Below are 19598 nucleotides of genomic sequence, written 5' to 3'. Positions count from 1 at the left end.
GATGTCATTACCATGATCAGAACTGTTATAATTTGCCAGTGTGAATAGATAGCTTCCCTTGAATGACCTGTGACTGGAAATACAAAATGAAGATGATGCTTTCTGCTGAGCATTCATTTGGAGGGCAATTGATCAGGCAGCATTCCATTTAAGAAACTCAAAGCAGTGAGTTAGGTACTCTGGATATTTACTACTGGGGGAAATATGTAGACATAACACTGAACTTAAACTCAAGCTCTGCCACTGAATTCTTGAATGATTAGGGCAACTCACGCCACTTCCATGTAATTTGTATCACATGCACTTTTCTTAATGTTTCTGTAACTTTACCTAAGCTATCTCCTCTTCCAAAAACGCCCTTGTCCCTTACATCCAACATCCACTTGGTAAACTCTCTCTTTCCTTTTAAATTTCAACTCAAACATTATCTTTAATAGATACCCTTCCTAATCCTTTCAGGTATATTTAGCTGTATAAAGCACTCAAAGTATAAAATTCTAGGTTGACAGGTATAAAGCACTCAAAGTATAAAATTCTAGGTTGTTTTTGCTTTCATTTTTCCTTTCGGCACATTATGCTATTCTGTTTTCTTTTGGCCTTTACTTTCTAGTGACAAGACACTGAATTCTCAATTTTATTCTCCTGTATGTAATTTTGTTGTTGTTGTTGTTTCTCTTCCTGCAATTAAGATTGTCACCTCATCTTCAGTTTTCAGCAGGTGACTATGATGTACCTTGTAGGGTTTTGTTTGTTTATATTTAACTTGATTGGGTTCCACTGAACTTCCTGGGTCTGAGAGTTACTGTTCTTAATGAAATTTGGGGAAAAAAATTCAACCACTATGTTTTCACTTCTTTTTTCCCCCACTGACTTTCTGTGATCTTTTGGGATTCAAAATTCTCAAAATTCTTAAATGTAAAATGTTTGATACTGCCCCACAGGTCACTGATGCTCTGTTCATCTTCTTATTTTTCTCCATGTTTCCTAATGTCTGGTCCTCATGTTTATTAATCATTTTTCATCCATTGTGTCTAATGTGCTGTTAATTAGGATCCAATAAATATTTGGTTTCAAATACTGTGTACTTTAGTCTTAATTAAACTCGGTTCTTTTTTAACTTTTCCTTATCTCTTCTGAAACTGCTAATCTCTTCACCTGTACGTGTCATTTCTAATATATTTTTAACTTACATATAAAAGTTATTTTAAAGTTGCTGTCTGCTAATTTCAACATATGGGTAATTTCTGAGTCTTCTATAGAGTGACATTTTTCTTGATTATGGATGGTATTTCTGTTTTCTTTCATGACTAGTACTTTTTTAGTCAAGGCATTGGGGGTGATATATCAGAGGAGACTGATTTCTGCAATCTTCTTCTGAAGATCAATGATTTTGTTTTTCTCTCAACTACTTAAATCACTGACACATCATATTAATTTTGTGGAGCAAGGTCAGTAAAGTATAGCCCCAGGCTAAATCTAGACCATCATGTATTTTTTGTAAATAAAGTTTTACTGGATCACAGCTATGCCCATTTGTTTATGTGTTATCAATGGCTGCTTTTGGGCAAGAACAACAAAGTTGAGTGCTTGTCACAGGGACTCTATGGCCCACAAAGTTTAAAATATTTACTATCTGGACCTTTACAGAGAAAGTTTACCAATCGCTGTTCTAGGCAATAAGTCTGGCATGCATATTTTGGGGAAAAAATATTCCCAGGTCCACCTTGATGACATCCCAATTAAAGCACGTATTAGACTGCTCAAGTGGGTGATGCGAAATAACATTCCCAGGTTATTTTAATGCATACTCTTGGGCCAGAGCCACTCCATTAACAAATCTATATGGTCCCTTATATCTTTGAGATTCTTTAATTCTAGATATCTGTGTGAATCTGGAATAAAACTTTGTGAAATAGAACACACAACTTTAATCAGAGTAATGGCACAACGTTCCCACTCTCCTCTCCTGTGGCTAACTCAAACTGATACTGTTACTGTATTTTAAATATGAAAAATGAAAGTCATCTAGTAGGCAAGGAGAAAAGAAAATTAATCTCAAACATATTTAAGAATAGCTGGGCTCAGAACATATCTTTCATATGTTAGGGTTGTGAGGTGTGGTGGTTTTTGATTTAGTTTTGTTTTTTACTTTGCTTTCTTTTGTTTGTTTTTATTCCTTTTTGATTTTTCCCCAAACAGACTCCTGTCTGCATGGCCAAGAATACAGCACTCAGCCAAAGAGATATCACAGCCAGAGACTGCATTCACCATAATTTACTTTGGAACAATGTATGAGAATTTTTAGAAGTCAATTTCAGAGATTTGGGACATAAATGAGGTAGGAAATTCTCATTAAACAAGCCCCAGCTGCCTATTTCCCAAAGGACATAGAACCAATATAGTTCAGATTTTCTATTTCCCCAGAGCCTATTACACTAAGCACCTTGGAAGAGACTTTACGGACAGTTCTCCTGTAGATTTACTGCTTGGGATGCAAGAACATCAACCTCTTTAAATGTTGGGCAGAAAGAACTTTAACTTGTCAAGCAGGTATGTCTGCTTGCCGGGTAAAAACAAATGCCAGCTCCATTCTATGGAAATGCTTTCTGTAATATGGTAGATTGAATCATGTACCTTAACAAAAAGACATGTTTTTAATCTTAGCCTACATTCCTGTGGTATAAACCCATTTGTAAATAGGATGCTTTGAAGATGTATTATCAGTTAAGATGTGGACTCATTTGTGACTAGGATCTTCTAAGATCCTATTTAGGTGTGGCCAAACTGAACGAGGGTGCATAATATTACTGGAGACTTATAAAGAGAAAGCTGCAGAAGGAAAGGAAGGACATCACCTTGTGATGGAGGCAGGGATGCAAGTCAAGGAACCCCAAGGGGTGCAGTGAGCCATCACCAGTATGCTACAGAGTCAGAAGAAAGCCTGGCCGTGCAGAGGCCTCGACTTGAGACTTCTGTCACTAAAACCATGAGCCAATTGGTTATTATTGTTTAAGTCAAACCATGATGTGTTTGTCACAGCTGCTTTGGAAAACTAAGAAATGTAACAAGATAATGGATGTGAGCAGATGAATTTTTAATTTTCATATTGCAAATATTGATTTTGAAAAGAATGGCTCCATCACTCTCCACTTCTAAAATAAATACATAAACTAACAGAAATGCTACCTTTTACCAAAAGATTTTCAAAATAGATAAAAATATTCTAATCATATAATAAAAAAGTTATCCTCAATGCAAAAGATCTCTTCCTATCAATAAAAATGAACATTATAATAGATTAATATTCAAATATATGTATACAAATATATTAATGTTGGTTTTCACTAATATTAATTTAAACACAAATATTCATTAATGTTTTATATTAGCAAGAATACTGTTTTTGCCCCTGATATATATATGTGTGTATATGCAAATCATGGTAATTATTCTTTCAATGGAATTCAAAGAAACCAATAAAATTATTTATATAAATATTTAGACTTATAAAAAAATTGTTTTTTATATATCATTGAAAAATTCTATGTAAAATTAAGTAACCAAATAAGTGACACATTCTTTTCCCAAAGCTGGTTAGCTAACTGAGGAATGTATATATTATTATATATCATTACATATCATTACCCATTATTCGATATGGATATGTATAGAATGAGAAGTATTTAGACTAGAAGGCATTCATTTTTGTGTGAAGGGGTTATAATGATTTTCATTTCCTTCCATATGCTTTTCTCATGCAGTTTCCAAATTGTCTAAAGTAAACATGAATTACTTTTATAATCATTTAAATGCTTTACTTGCACCATCTTTGCTATTGATTATCCTGTCTTTCTTAAATGCAAAGGGAAATGGGAGCACCCTAAGATTAAGAAAAAGTGGAGGTATTAAAATGACCTTATCTCCAAAGGTATTACAAGTGCCCTGGGCATACAATGATGACATTCTTCAAAAAAGGAAAATGTGGGTTTTCTAAGGATACATTTGGGAGGCAAAATGGTGCAGGGGAAAGGCCACTCTGTTCAGAATTGAGGAACTTTTCTACCACAATTCTGCTTTTAGATGGGCAAGGCCCTTCAAGATTTGGAACTCATAGGCTTTTTTTTAGTGAATTTACCTCGAGCTAGCTCATCTCCTAAGATGTGCAAGCTTGAGTTCTTGGTGATCACAATTAAACTCCGAATGTGTTGAGCTATAAAAATACAAATGCTATTTATAAGACAGAATACATCAGGAGTAATTTAACACAAGTTAGGTCATCTATTAATAAAAATAATATTTGCAGTGTTTAAGAACACAGGTTAAGTTCATAGCTACTCTCTGGAACTTTGGAAAAGCACATGACTTCTCCTTACCTATATCATATATAAAATAATAATATGTAGTCTTAGGGTTATGGTGTAGATTAATGGAGATAATGCCTATGGAACTATTTAGCAAAGAGCCTGGTAAATTTTAAGATTCAATAAATAATGGCAAATAAAGCAGTGGCAGTGATAGTCATGGCACTAATAGCACTAGTAGTAGTATCATTATGAGAAACTCCTCTATTTATATATTGAGGTATTTAGGCTATAAATGCTGTTTTCCCTATCTCTTTTTCCAAATTCAAAATACAGTGCTAAGATAAAAAGAATAAGTCTAAATATATTTTGGCATGCATTTATTGGCATTTGTGAGCAGAGCATTTTCCCATCCTGTATCTCTCACCCCAAGGTCTCTTTTTAAATTCTTAGTTTCCATGTTACTAACATTCATCTTCAGTCCCTCATGTGTAACTTAGTCCCACATACTAAATCAGTACGTGATTTAGTGCCTCGATTTCTTCAAGAGAGCTACTAGCAAACAATATCTCTTATTTTTAATTTATTGTTAATAACTTTTATAAGTTAAGCTATAAAAATATAAGGTGGTACTTCAAATAAATAATTTTAAATCATCCCCAAATCTACTACTCTAACTAATAATTATTTTATAACTATTCTTTCAATAGTTTCATGAGTGTTTATATGAGTATATGTGAACTATGATTTTGGTAGAAAGGAAAAAATATTTTTCAGTTCTTTTCTTCTGCCATTACTTTTCTCCCCTTGCCCTCTTGCCATAACTATTGCTCTTACCTGGTGGCAAGGGAAACTGCAAACTTTGTGCACATTATAAAATGTTAATTTTATCTCAGAAAAACATAAGGAACTGCAAAAAATTATCTCTACTTCATAATGTATATTCTAAAATATTTGGGTGTGAGTACACTAACACCTGCAATTTACCTGAAATGTCACAAAAATCATAAATTGTTAGTTGGATAGACAGATAAGTGATAAGTAAAGCAAAATATTAATTGCAGAATATTGGTGGTAATATATGAGCGTTTGCCACAAAATTATTTTAATTTTTTTAATGTTTTAATTTTTCATAGGAAAGTGTTGGGAAAAGATGACTAGAGAAGCCCTCAAATGTCTTTATGGACATTTCTAAAGACTAAGCATGATGCTCCATCAACAATCTAGGGAAGAGAGAATGAGACAATCTAGAGTCAACTAGGCAGATTGTATGAAACTGAAGGTACGTGTGTTAAGAGAAGCAGCCAGAGACTTAAGGCACTAGGGAAAGAAAAGCAGCCATACTTGGAAGCTGCCTGGATATCCAGAGGACTTGAATGTGATCAGACAGTTCTAGCCAAACAGAGATTCTGGAAGTCAAACAGTGCTGGTAGACGCTAGAATCCCAAACGGCTGGAGGAGAGCAACATGACTAAGTAACCCAGGTATTTATGTGAAACCCTTGTTTCCTATTCTGGCTTTGGTTCCAAAGCTGAGTTAGATCCCGAATGTGCTGAGGAAGAAAGCTCACAGCTAACAGTTCTGGTTGCAGGTGAAAGGCAGGTGATTTCTTGAAAGGAAGGCTGAATGGTGAACTTCCCCAGCTGCTACCCTGGATAACTTGGATACTATACTGTTGCCATACTTTTTGCTAAATAGCCTGTAAGTGTTTCAGTTTTCTAAAGCTTCTCTGAAGAAAGGCAGCTGGAATCTGGAGTTCCTCTGTCACGTGGGAAGGCACATGGCAATGTCTGCTGGTGCTTCTCACCTGGGTTCTGGTATCAGTGGCTTTCTCCAAAATGTCTCTGAGCATTGCTCTCTCTGCTCTCCAGGCTTTTACTGTCTTTCATTCTCTTCACAAAGGACTTCAGTAAAGGATTAAGACCCACCTTCAACGGGCTGGGTCACATCTCAATTGAAACAGCCTAATCAAAAGGTCCCACTCAGGAGAGAGGAAGAAGGTGGTGGCATAGAGGGGAGTGGAAATTAGTTAGTCCCCCCAGATCAACTAATAAACAACCAGGAACAACTAGTAAATGATCTGGAATAACTGCCAGGGGACAACCGTGACTGTCCACACATTGTGCACCAACCTGGATTGGGAGGAATGCCTGAGATTGCAGCATAGAATCTGTTAACTGATCAAAGAATCTAGTATTACATCTACTAGATGTTTGAGAAGATAAAAAATAAATAGAATGAAAATTATATCAGCATTATTATTCACTGGACAGCAATGCCCCTTCCACTAGAGTATACAGGCTCTCGGCAAGATGGCAGCATAGAGAGGAGTGGAATTGAGTCAGTCCCCTGGAATGACGAATAAACAACAAGGGACAACTAGTAAATAATTTGGAAAAACTGCTGAGAGACAACCGTGACTGTCCACACATCGTACATCAGCCTGGACTGGGAGGAATGCCTGAGATTGCAGCTTAGAATCTGAAATTAAAAGCTGCAGAACTGGAGAACGGCTAGGTGAGACAGGGCAAAAAAAACACCTCCATGATAAATACTAGGTAAAAGCCAGAAAGTGACCCAGAACACCAGTTTCAGTGATGCACCAGCCGGACAAGGTCTGCTAAATCCACAGGGAACGTGCGTTTGGTGAAACTGGCAGCCGGCGTTCTGAAATGAGTGAGTAAGCCAGCAGAAAGTCCGGAGGCCATGCTGCGGCATGGGGAAACCATGGGTCGGCGTTTGGAGATGGACTAGTTCTTCTTTAAAAAAAAAATAAAAAATAAAATAAATCCCAGGAGAAGCTGCAGACACTGCAGTGAGAACTGCGCAGTGAAGCACTGCAGGAGCAGGCTGTAGCCAATGCCTCAGTGTCTGGCATGGAGGATAGCCCTCCGCACACCCGCTCCTGATTGTATCGGGGCCAGGGGGATACAGGGAAGCCAAAACGAGAAAGAAACCGCGCCCCTTGCAGACATCTCCCCGGTGGGCTGGAGACACTCCTGCCCAGGGACAGAGCCATAGCCCAGAGCTGCACCAGGAGTGTTTCCCACAGTGCCACGCACACACCACAATATCAGCCATGGACAGTGGCCTTTAGTGCACCCACAGCTAATTGTCCCGGAGCTGGAAAGGCGGAGCTGTGTGAAAAGGGGGAAATTAACACGCCCCATTCAACCATCTTTAAAGCAGGCTGGGAACACCCCTGCACAGCCCAGCACGCACTTGTGACGTGGCACAGCCTTCCCTCAGCAGAGGTCCTGGAAGAGCACAGCTGGGAAGGGGGAACCGCTTGGAAATCCCAGGGACCCTACACCAATAACAAGGACTTGTGGGTCAGCGGCAGAGAAAATCTGTGGAAAGACTGAAATGAAGGCTTAGACTCTTGTAACAGCCTTAAATCTCCGGGAACACCTGGGAGGTTTGATTATTTAAAGCTGCCCTGCCTCCCTAACCACCCAGACAGATACCCCACATTCAGGGCGGACAGCACCAACAACACACCCAAACTTAGTGCACCAATTGAACCCCACAAGAATCAGATCCACACACACCACAAAGACAAAGTTGGGGACAACTGACTTGAGGGGAATAGGTGAATCACTGATGCCATCTGCTGGCTAGTTAGAGTATATGCCACCAAGCTGCAGATCTGAAAAATTAGATATTGGTATTATATCCAGAAAGAACCCTATCAAGTAAAGCAAATGCCTAGAGGCCAAAAACAACAGAAAATCTTAAAGCATATGATAAAACCAGACGATATGGAGAACCCAAACCCAAACACCCAAATCAAAAGATCAGAAGACACACAGTACTTGGCACAATTAATCAAAGACCTAAAATCAAACAACGAGAGCATGGCACAGTACATAAAGGACATGAAGAAGAGGATGGCACAGGATATAAAGGACATGAAGAAGACCCTAGAAGAGCATAAAGAAGAAACTGCAAGAGTAAATTAAAAATAATAGAGGATCTTATGGAAATAAAAGAAACTGTTGGACAAATTAAAAAGACTCTGGATACTCATAATACAAGATTAGAGGAAGCTGAACAACGACTCAGCGTTCTTGATGACCACAGAATGGAAATGAAAGAACAAAAGAAAGAATGGGGAAAAAATCAAAAAAATCGAAATGGATCTCAGGAATACGACAGATAAAATAAAATGTCCAAATTTAAGACTCATTGGTGTCCCAGAAGGGGAAGAGAAGGGTAAAGGTCTAGAAAGAGTAGCCAAAGAAATTGTTGTGGAAAACTTCCCAAACCTTCTACACAATATAAATACACAAAGCATAAATGCTCAGTGAACTCCAAATAGAATAAATCCAAATAAACCCACTCCAAGACATATTCTGATCAGACTGTCAAGTACTGAAGAGAAGGAGCAAGTTCTGAAAGCAGCAAGAGAAAAGCAATTCACCACATACAAAGGAAACAATATAAGACTGATAGTGACTACTCAGTGGCCACCATGGAGGCAAGAAGGCAGTGGCATGACATATTTAAAATTCTGAGAGAGAGAAATTTCTAACCAAGAATACTTTACCCAGCAAAACTCTCCTTCAAATTTGAGGGAGAGCTTAAATTTTTCACAAACAAATACTGAGACATTTTGCTAATAAAAAACCTGTCTTACTTCAGATACTAAAGGGAACCCTACTGACAGAGAAACAAAGAAAGGAGAGAGAGATACAGAAAAATTTAACAGGCATATATGGAACATTGCATCCCAAGTCATCAGGACACACATTTTTCTCAAGTGATCACAGATCTGTCTCCAGAATAGACCATGTGCTGGGACATAAAACAAGCCTCAATAAATTAAAAAAAAAAAAAAAAAACAATTGAAAATATTCAAAGCACATTCTCTGACTACAACAGAATACAAATAGAAGTCAATAATTTTTGAATTGTAACTCCACTATTTACTTCCTACAGGATATAAAATACATAAACTCTAATGACAAATCAGTGGCTTTGGACTCAGGGTATAATATGTAATTTCTGATAAGAACTACATAAAGACGGGGGAATGGAGGAGTATAGGAATGTAGTTTATGTGTCCTATTGAAGTTAAGTTGGTATCAAAGAAAAACAAGATTGTTATAGATTTAAGAGGTTAAATTTAAGCCAGACAGTAAACACAAAGAAATTATCAGAGAATATGACCACAGAGATGAAAAGTAGAGTATGGGTTATGAGAAGTGGGGGAAGGGGCAATGGGGAGTTAAGAAATGAGTGTAGGGTTGCTGTTTGGGGTGAAGAGGAATTTCTAGTAATGGATGGTGGGAAGGTGATAGCATTACACATTATAAATGTGATTAATTCCACTAATGGAATGCTAGGGAGGGGTTGGAATGGGAAGATTTAGGCTGTATATATGTTTCCATAATGGAGAAAAAGAAAGAAAGAAAGAAAAAGACAGTCTAAATAGACAATGACAATTAAATGCCAAGGATGATCCTGGATGGGATCTGAGGATGGAGGAGAGGGGGCTCAAAAGGACACAGTGGGGACATAAGAAAAAAAAAAAAAAACAAAAAAAGGAAAAAAAAAAAGGAAATATAGAATGTAAACTTTGTATCAATGTTGAATTTCTTGAACTTCTTAGCTGTGTTTAATGGGATTGCATAACAATGTTCTTGTTCATGAGAATTGTGTATGAGAATTATATTGTTTGTTCAAGGATGTGTGCAGCTTGCTCTCATATGTTCAGAAGACAGAGCAATAGATGACGGATGATAGATAGGGAGGGAGGGAGGGAGGGAAAGAAAGAAATGGTGGTGTGACAGGATGTTTAAGTTGGTGGATTGGGGTATCAGAGGAGGGGGGTTGGGGTATGCTGGAGTTCTGTGTGTGGGTTTTATATTGTTTTTGCAACTGTTCTTGTCAGTTTGAATTTATTTCAAAATAAAATTAAAAAAAAAGTTTAGGAGAAAGCTGTCTCCAATGAACTTCAAATGTGAAGCATTAAGAAAAAAAAAAAAGCTGCAGAACTGCGCCGAGAGCCAGCTTCCCCCACGGTAGGATTTTCTGCAAAACATCGCTGTGGTAGAAACTAGCAGCATTCTCCAAGCAAGTGAATATAGCTCAGCTGAGCTCCATCTGGGGTTTTAATTAACAAATGTGGAGTGCTGAATACAAGCTACAAACCCCCAACAAGCAGACAGAAATTTTTAGTGATGACTGACCTTAAAAAACAAGAAGACTCATCTGTCCTGGGAGCCCAGAAGACTGGGTGTTACCTCTTCCTGCCAATGTAACTTGGGGGCCATGTACTGACTCCAAAAGGAGGCTTTCTGTCCCTTTTTCTCTTTCTCAACCTGAAGGGCTCAGAAGAGAGAGCCACAGCCATTTTCAGTTCACAGAGCTCTGACCCAGACAGGGGTGGAGATAACCAAGTCAAAGAGACTATTCAAATGCAGATAATAATTCCCTAGGGTGTATCTTCCCTAAGAGTAAGGAGGTGGGGCCCAGCTTTCCCTTCAGAACCAGACCCCAGAGCCTGGGGGAAAACAGCCAAAACAGAAACTGAGGAGGCTACACCTCCTTACACCAGTCAGGAGTGACAGGCTGATAGGTCCACCTGGGCAGGTTAGGAAAATCACAGTGACTAGAAACCTCACAGGAAAGTCTGTCATTCCTCTGAGATATACACTGAATATAACCCCATTCTGAGACTTGAACCTGTTCTGGTCTTGGAAAGTCTGACCGGGGTAACCAAGGAAACCAGATGCCTAGACTATAGAAAACTACAATCCATACTAGGAAAAACAAAGATATGGCCCAGTCAAAGGAACAAACTTTCATCTCAATCAAGATACAGTCGAAATATTATTTTATTTTAATGAAACAATCTATTAAAGATTTTCAAAGAAATATGCTAAATCAAATCAAAAACCAAATCAATGAGTTCAGAGAAGATATAGCGAAAGAGAAGAAGGCTATAAAGAAAACACTGGGCGAACATAAGGTAGAAATGGAAAGTTTGAAAAAACAACTGGCAGGGCCTATGGAAATGAAAGAAGCAAACAAGAGATGAAAAACACAATGAAGACATAAAACAGATCTGAAGAGGCAGAAGAAAACACTCAGGCACTGGAGAACAAGACACCTGGAATCCTACACACAAAAGAACAGATAGGGAAAAGAATGGAAAAATATGAGCAACATCTCAGGGAACTGAATAACAACATGAAATGCAGGAATGTACTTGTCAAGGGTGTCCCAGAAGGAAAAGAGAAGGGAAAAGGGGCAGATGCAATAATAGAGGAAATAATCAATGAAAATTTCCCATCTCTTATGAAAGACATAAAATTGCAGATCCAAGAAGTGCAGCATACCCCAAACAGAATAGATATGAATAGGCCTATGCCAAAACACTTAATAATCAGATTATCAAATGTCAAAGAAAAAGAGAGAATCCTGAAAGCAGCAAGAGAAAAGCAACCCATCACATACAAAGGAAGCTTGATAAGACTATGTGCAGATTTCTCAGTAGAAACCATGGAGGAAAAAAGAAATGGTGTGATATATTTAAGATACTGAAAGAGAAAAACCACCAACCAAGAATCCTATATCTGGCAAAACTGGTCCTTCAAATATGAGGGAGAGTTTCAAATATTCTCTGACAAACAGACAATGACAGAGTTTGTGAACAAGATACCTGCTCTACAGGAAATACTAAAAGAAGCACTACAGACAGATAGGAAAAGACAGGAGTGAGAGGTTTGGAAAGCAATTTTGGGTGTTGGCAGCACAGCAATGTAAGTACACTGAACAAAGATGACTGTGAGTGTGGTTTATCAACAACTGTGACAAAATGTACAAATATGTTTTTACATGAGGGAGAACAAATTAATGTCAACTTGCAAGATGTTAAAAATAGGGTGGTATTGGGGAAAAATACAATCAATGCAAACTACAGACGATAGTTAGCAGAAACTTTGTATTATGCTTCCTTGAATGTAACAAAAGCAATATACCAAAGCTAAATGCCTATAAGAAGGGGATATAAGGGAGGGGTATGGTATTGGTGATATTGTCTGACTCTTTTACTCTACTTTAGTTTAATTCTATCTTCCCTTTTGTTGCTTTTTAGCTGTCTTTTTTTTTTTCTTTTTCTTTTTCTTTTGTCTATCTACTTTCTTTGATTCTTCCTCCTGGTTTGTGGAAGAAATGTAGATGTCCTTATATGGACAGTGGTGATGGTGGTGAATACATAAATATGTGACTATACAGCGAACCCTCGATTGTTTACTTAGGATGGAAAGTATGGTGGGTGCACAAAACCATCTTTAAAAAAAACGAGTTGATGAAGAAAACTTGAGGGCACTACATTGAGTGCAATAAGTCAGACACATAAGGACGAATATTGGATGGTCTCACTGATATGAACTAATTATAATATGTAAACACATAATATGAAATATAAGTTAACAGGATATAGAACGAGGGTAAAGAACGGGGAGCGGTTGCTTATTATGAACAAAATGTTCAACTAGGTTGAATCTAAGTGTTTGGAAGAGGACAGAGGTGACAATAGCACATTATTATGAGAATAACTAACAGTGCTGAATGGTGTGTGAATGTGGTGGAAAGGGGAAGTTTAGAGTCACATGTCACCAGAAGGAAAGTTGGAAGTTAAAAGATGGGAATGTATAAAACAGTGAATCTTGTGGTGGACGAGGTTCATGATTAAATGTACAAATATTAGAAATCTCTTTCATGAACTAGAACAAATGTATGACCCAATAACTAGAAGCTAATAATAGAGGGGTATACAGAGAAAAAGTATACCTATTGCAAACTATATACTACAGTTAACAGTATTTTAACATTCTTTCATCAACAGTAAGAAATGTACTATATCAATACTATGAGTCAATAATGGAGGGGGGGTGGTTAGGGTTACGGGAGGAATTGAGCTTTCTTTTTTATCTTTATTTCTTTTCTGGAGTAATGAAAATGTTCTAAAAATTGGAAAAAAATAACTGTGGTGATGGATACACAGCTGTATAAAGGTACTGTGGGCAACTTTTTGTGCACTTCGGATCTTTGGATAATTGTATGGTATGTGAACAATCTCAGTAAAATTAAATTTAAAAAAATAAAAAAAAAAAAAGGTCCCACTCAATACCCCACAAGAACAGATTAAAAGAACATGGTCTTTGGTGGGGTACATAACAGATTCAAAGCAGCACAATAAGTATTATCTTCTTTAATCTACACCATAATCCTATGGCTAAATGCCATTCTTATACACATGATGCAGGTGAGAAGACAATCTCAGAGAAGTTGTCTAGCTAAAGAATTTTTGACTTATATTCAGAAAGACAACACCAGATGGTTTAGCTTTTTCATGTCGAGGCTTAGTTTTAGGTATAGTGAGGGTGGGTCTCATATAGAGTTAATCCAGAGGTAGAGAAATCTTTCTCCTAAAACCTGGCTCTTCTGGAATGTTAAATACCTGAGTTGCTCAGTGATGCCTCTCCACTCTGGCTGGTTAGAATTCTAACATTCCCCAGCACCATGGATATACAGAACTTCCAACAGTTCACCAACTCTCTCCATAGATGCCCTCTGTCATGCCTCATAGGGTCTCATATTGTGCTTGTGAAGCTTAATATTCAGCCAAAGATGCAAGAGGACCCTGACGTAAAATTCCGGAACTCCTACTCTACACAATTCTTTCCTCTCTGGCCCCCCTCCCTGCCAAGTTCACCCAGGCCCCCAGTCCTAATCTCTAATTTTTATTTCCTTGTTCAGCAAGACCACTGCTCTGTTTAGGCCTCACCTCTCCATGCCACAGTTTGGAGACTTCCTAGGACAGAAGCCAGATGAATTTTTAGCTCAGCTTACGTTTCTCTTTGTTCACAGACCACATCTCTGGACTGTTTGTTTTCCAAAGCTCCGAAAACAATTGCTTCATATATTTTGACCAGTATCATATTTACTTATGCTGGGTGGAATAACCCTTACTCCACCTGATAACCCTTACCCATCACCCCCAGGATCAGAGAAGTCCATGTGCTTATACTTTAATAGGCTCAAACTCATAGACCATTCAGAATTAAGCTTCATTTATTATTTGAGGTATAACTTAAGTTCCTTACAGAACTCGGAGTTCCCCGACCTCTCCAGATGACCAGTCCCAGAGCAGTTTTTAGCATGAGTGCCCGAGCCCTTTCCTCTCTCACTGTGCAATGATTAGTAAAACTGTGGCTCAAACATCACTCAGGTTATGTTGGTACCTCTCATGGAAGATTAGGTTGAGCAATTACAGATTCTGATAGGAAAAGGCTGACTCTGTTCTTAATCACATTCATAAGATGTGTTACATATTTATTAGTTTCTTATTGCTGCTATAACAAATTACCATGAATTTAGTGACTTAAAACACCACACCTTCATTCTCTGACAGTTCTAGAGGTTGGAAGTCTGAGAGGAGTCTTAAGACTAAAAGCAAGGTGCCAGCAGAGCTGATTCCTTCCTGAGGCTGCAGAAGACTCTGCTTGTCTCTTGAAGCTTCTAGAGAGTGCTGGCACCCTTGGCTCATGGTCGCATTACTCAAACCTCTGTTTGTGCCCTCACATTGTTTCTCCTCTCTGACTGCCTGTCTCCCTCTTACAAGGGGTCTTCTCACTACATTGAGCCCACCTGGATTGTCCATGGTCATCTCCCAATAACAAGAGCCTTAAGTTAGTCACATCATCCAAGTCCTTTTTGTAGCATAACATATTCACAAGTTCCGGGAACATGAACATCTTTGGGGGGCCACTATGGAGCCTACCATAGATATCAACAGGCAAATTTCTGTGAAATCTCTATTCAACTATTTGAAAAGTGTTAGATACCTTTTCAAATATATTTTTATTCCAACTCTTAGATCACTTAAAAACATACCACTACCAATAACAGAACCAAAACAATTGGGACAGCTTTAAATTATTCATATAACTCCACAGATAATTTCCTGCAAATTGCTCAGGAAAGTGTATGAATGAATTATATATTTTTTCAGGAAGACATATCACTCTATGAGATCTACCTGTGAAAATCTCAATACACTACAGATTGAATGGAACTTTCATTCAAAATGTAACTTGAAACTGGCTCCAGGGCAAAACCCAAATTCTGAGGATGAGCTAGCTGTGCATATGTTGACAACTTACCCCTTTCTAGAAACTCTTCATTTCAAATTCTGTCTTCTGTCTTCTATGAAACTTTGTGAAATAGCTTCCAACAGTTCTTTATAGGTTCCATTCTGCGTAATGCAGACTTGCCTTTCCTGTGTAAAATCGTGTAAAATTCTTAACGATATTTCCCTAGGGGTTTTTTCCCTTTTTGATCTGCAATATGAAAAAAGATGTATGGATATTCATCAAAAACAAAGAGCACTTTAGCAGATTAAATGTCAATTCTCGGGAAATTGTAATGGTATGTGAAAACATGCAGCCTAACTGCAGGTAACCTTATGTGTGTTTCTCTTTCTGAAGTATTAAAGATAATGTAGATAATTCATCATAGCATATTTTTTTTTTAAGATGGGAAGGCTTTTTCCCAACATGGGACACGACTTTTACAGGCAAATTATTCCCTTTGCTTGACACAGTCCTAGGTCTGAGGAAAGAAAAAAGGTCTTCTTCAAAGAATTTGAAACTCAGAGAATATGCGCCAATTATACAAAGTCAAACAGCAAGGCCAGAATTCCAAATTAGGCCTTTTAATACCCCTTCTCTTATCCAGTAACTCCAAATTATACTTCGTTAGGCCGTTTACTCTCAGGATGTTAGGCTTGATCCTTAACCTATTACAAGCCCTTTATGGAGAAAGGATGCTCTACTCTGTTCAGGGTCACCTGCCTCTCTTAGCACAGAATTAAGCAACTAAAAGCTGATGCTTGTTACATACAGAATAACTTTGTTCAGTACTTCTGCTCATCAAAGGTGCCATTAGAAAAGTCAACTTAGAGAAAGGGAGAGGAAGAATATGATATATTATATGTATATTATTTAATTATATTGTATTGTATATATTTTATATTTTTTAAGTAATTTTATTTGCAAACACTCCATATCCACCAAACATACTCTCCCCCATCTTCCTTCTCCAACGATATTATATACAATTTATATATTGTGGTGGTTTAAAGCCTATGTACCCAAGAAAAACATGTTATCAAATTTAATCCATTCCTGAGGGTGTAAAACCCCTCTAAGTATGAACTTCTGTTGTGGTTGCTTCAGTCAAGATGTGGCCCAATTCAATCAGGATGGGACTTAATCCTATTACTGCAGTTCCTTAAAAGTGGAGTGAAATTCAGACAGAGAGAAAGCCACAGGAAGCAAGAGGCTGAACATCAATGGAACCCGGAAGGGAAGGGAGAGACCAGGAGATGCCACCATGTGAACTGTCACGTGACAAGTTAAAGACCAAGGATTGCCAGCAGCCAGCCCCAGAACACCACTGTTTTCTGGAAGAAAGCTTTGCTTTGATGACAACTTGATGTGGACATTTTTATCAGCCTCAAACCATAAGCAAACAAATTCCCATTGTTTAACCCAATACATTTCATGGTATTTGCTTAAGCAGCCTAGAAAACAAAAACACACATACTATATATATATATACACACTATATGTATATATACATACAAATTTTATATATATTATATATATTTATTTGTGTATATTTGTATATATTATATATACAATTTGTATATATTATATATATTATATTTGTATATATTATATATTATATTATATATACTGATATATATATCTCAAAAAACTTGCATCCAATGCTACAAATAGCATTGTATATATTATATATATTACATTACATATACTGTGTGTGTGTATATATATATCTCAAAAAACTTGCATCCAATGCTACAAATAAGAGAGACAACCCAATGAGAAAATGGAAAACAAACCAAATAAGTAAAACACTGTGCTTGAATAGCCATTTCATAAAAGAAGCTATCAAAATGGCCAATAAAGCTAAGAAATCATGATCAGTGGCATTAATCATCAAGAAAATACAAACAAAAACACAATGCAAAACCTCTACACATCCACCAGAAGAGCTAATTGAATAATAAGAACATGAATAATTTTAATAGCAAAAAATCCCAAGAGCTGTAAGGATGCAGAATAACTAGAATTCTCCAACAATGCTCTAGGGAGTATAAGTTGATAGACCCATTTCAGAGAACTGTGGCATTACTGGCATCATTTCTTTACCCTGCCCTGTGTCAATGTCCTCAGCCATCAAGAAGCAAAGTATAACCTCCTGCCTTTCAGTTCGATGTTCATCTATCTGACTTGCTTTGGACAGCATTAGCAAATGTTACACAAGCAAAATCTTCTAAAAGTACTTCTGCATTCCCACTTGTGCCCTTGCATCTCTGTCTTTTTATTGAAAGCATGCCTGGACTAGGCTGCTAGACAATGAAAGGCACATGAAAAGATGTGGTTTACCCTTGCCCCAGCTGAGACCAGTCTAGATCAGTCAATAGCCAATAGCCCCACACATGTGACCCAGCATATCCAAGGACAGTAGAACTATCTAGCTGAACCCCAGCTAACCACATACATTTGAGTAATAAATTCTTCTTTTTGTATGCCATTGAGTTTTTATAATAAAATTATTGTGGAAATAGATAACTGTTTTTCAGTATTTCTGAAAGCTGAGTATAACCTTATGACCTAGCAGCTTACTTCCAGGTAAATCCCAACAGAAATGCATCTGCAGGTTCACCAAAAACACATGGAATAATGTTTCTAACAGCAGTATTCATAACAGCAAAAACCCCTGCGGACTACAATCAATACCTGAACACATTAATAATTTGTGGTATAGTCTCCCAATGGAATACTATAAAACAACAAGAATGACAAATCTACAGCTACACATTATTGAGAAAAAGAAACCAGACAAAAAAACAAATACTGTAATCTGTTCTGTTAAAAGCTAGAATACCAGATATCCTTGTAGGGGGAAGGGAGTTGAAGGGAGAACAAGGGCAGCTTCTCCATGCTGATGGTGTTTCATTTCTTGATCTTGGTGTTGGTTACAAGAGTATTTTTAATTTATGAAAAATCAGAGTTAGATTATACCTGTGTTTCCCAAAATGTGTTTTTCAACTTGCAGCAAGACAAATATAAGGCATTCTATAGTCAAAAGTGTTTGGGAAATAGTGTGTACTCTATGTCCTCTCAGGGAATTATCTTTCATATTTTTAAGCTCTGAGAATGTGACAGAAGAGAAATGTGGTTCTTACTGAGTCACATCAATTGCCAGTTGCCCCCCAGAAGAAATGCTCTTTGGATTTACTGTGGAACACCTCAAAAAGATCCCCAAGGCCTCTTTTAGCTCAAATAAATTATAAAATACAGGAATAAAGTTCTTTAGGTGGATTGTGAAGTTGCTGGGTGGGACTGCCTAATTTATGAAAACACTGCTACACATTAGTTCTAGGGAGCAGAGAATAATGTGAGGCAAGAGACCAAGCTCCCTGATTCTAAACTCAACTTGCAAATAGCCATTATAATACTGGTCTAGGTAAATTATGTGTAGACATCTTACTCTGAAAAATTAAGTTAATATCTGCTCAGTTCTACATTACAAGTATGTTAAGAAAATAGGATTGCAAATGGAATATAACATGTAAAATGTGGCACAAAATTCACTTATGCTAGAAAAACGAGGGCAGAACGAGGAGCTAGGTTTGAAGGCTGTAAATACTAAAGACTGGAAGAGGTGACCTCAACTTTATTAGGAATTACTGGGTGACTCTCCAAAATGGTTGTCCAATTCACACTATTGTGACTCATTTTATGTAACATCAGTTTTCTAACACCAGTGCTGGGCTCTTTGGGAACTGACTTGTGCAAGAGGCTACCATGATGGAGCTTTCCCCAGCTTCTGAGAAACCCTGAGGTCCATTCAACAGTCAGGACTCAGGACCAGAGTGGTCTAAAGGGATTCCCACTCCTCAGTGCTGTTTCATGTTCTGAAGCCACGTACTTCCTCAGTGTCCAAAGCAATATGAGTTCAGCACTTTAACTATAAACACAAGTCCACCACAATCGAAAGTTGCATTTAAGACCAAAGCAAAGGAAGGTCAGGTAGCTGCAACTACTGAGCTGTCTCTCACTGGGGCCATCCATGTTCAAAGATGTTTCCTACAAAGCCCCAACCTATCCTTTTGTGGCCCAGAGATTTTTACTGTTCTAGGTAGGGGTAGACGACTGGCACCGACCTGCTCCTGCTCTTTCTAGGGCACTG

The 19598-nt window shown here is 37.7% G+C and overlaps 1 long non-coding RNA gene and 1 other non-coding gene across 2 annotated transcripts in view; one reads left to right on the top strand and one right to left on the bottom strand.

Moving 5' to 3' along the window:
- Positions 1-19598, bottom strand: part of LOC119510942 — a 412157-nt gene that overhangs the window by 248016 nt on the left and 144543 nt on the right. The window lies entirely within an intron of this gene.
- Positions 1722-1793, top strand: LOC119511051. Its single transcript, XR_005212136.1, has one exon. It is a non-coding gene; the product is annotated as a small nucleolar RNA SNORD104 (small nucleolar RNA).

This window comes from Choloepus didactylus, chromosome 15, assembly GCF_015220235.1.
Source record: "Choloepus didactylus isolate mChoDid1 chromosome 15, mChoDid1.pri, whole genome shotgun sequence".
Taxonomy (NCBI): Eukaryota; Metazoa; Chordata; class Mammalia; order Pilosa; family Megalonychidae; genus Choloepus; species Choloepus didactylus.
The sequence above is the reverse complement of the archived record's forward strand: the minus strand, read 5'-3'. Positions and strand labels throughout refer to the sequence as shown.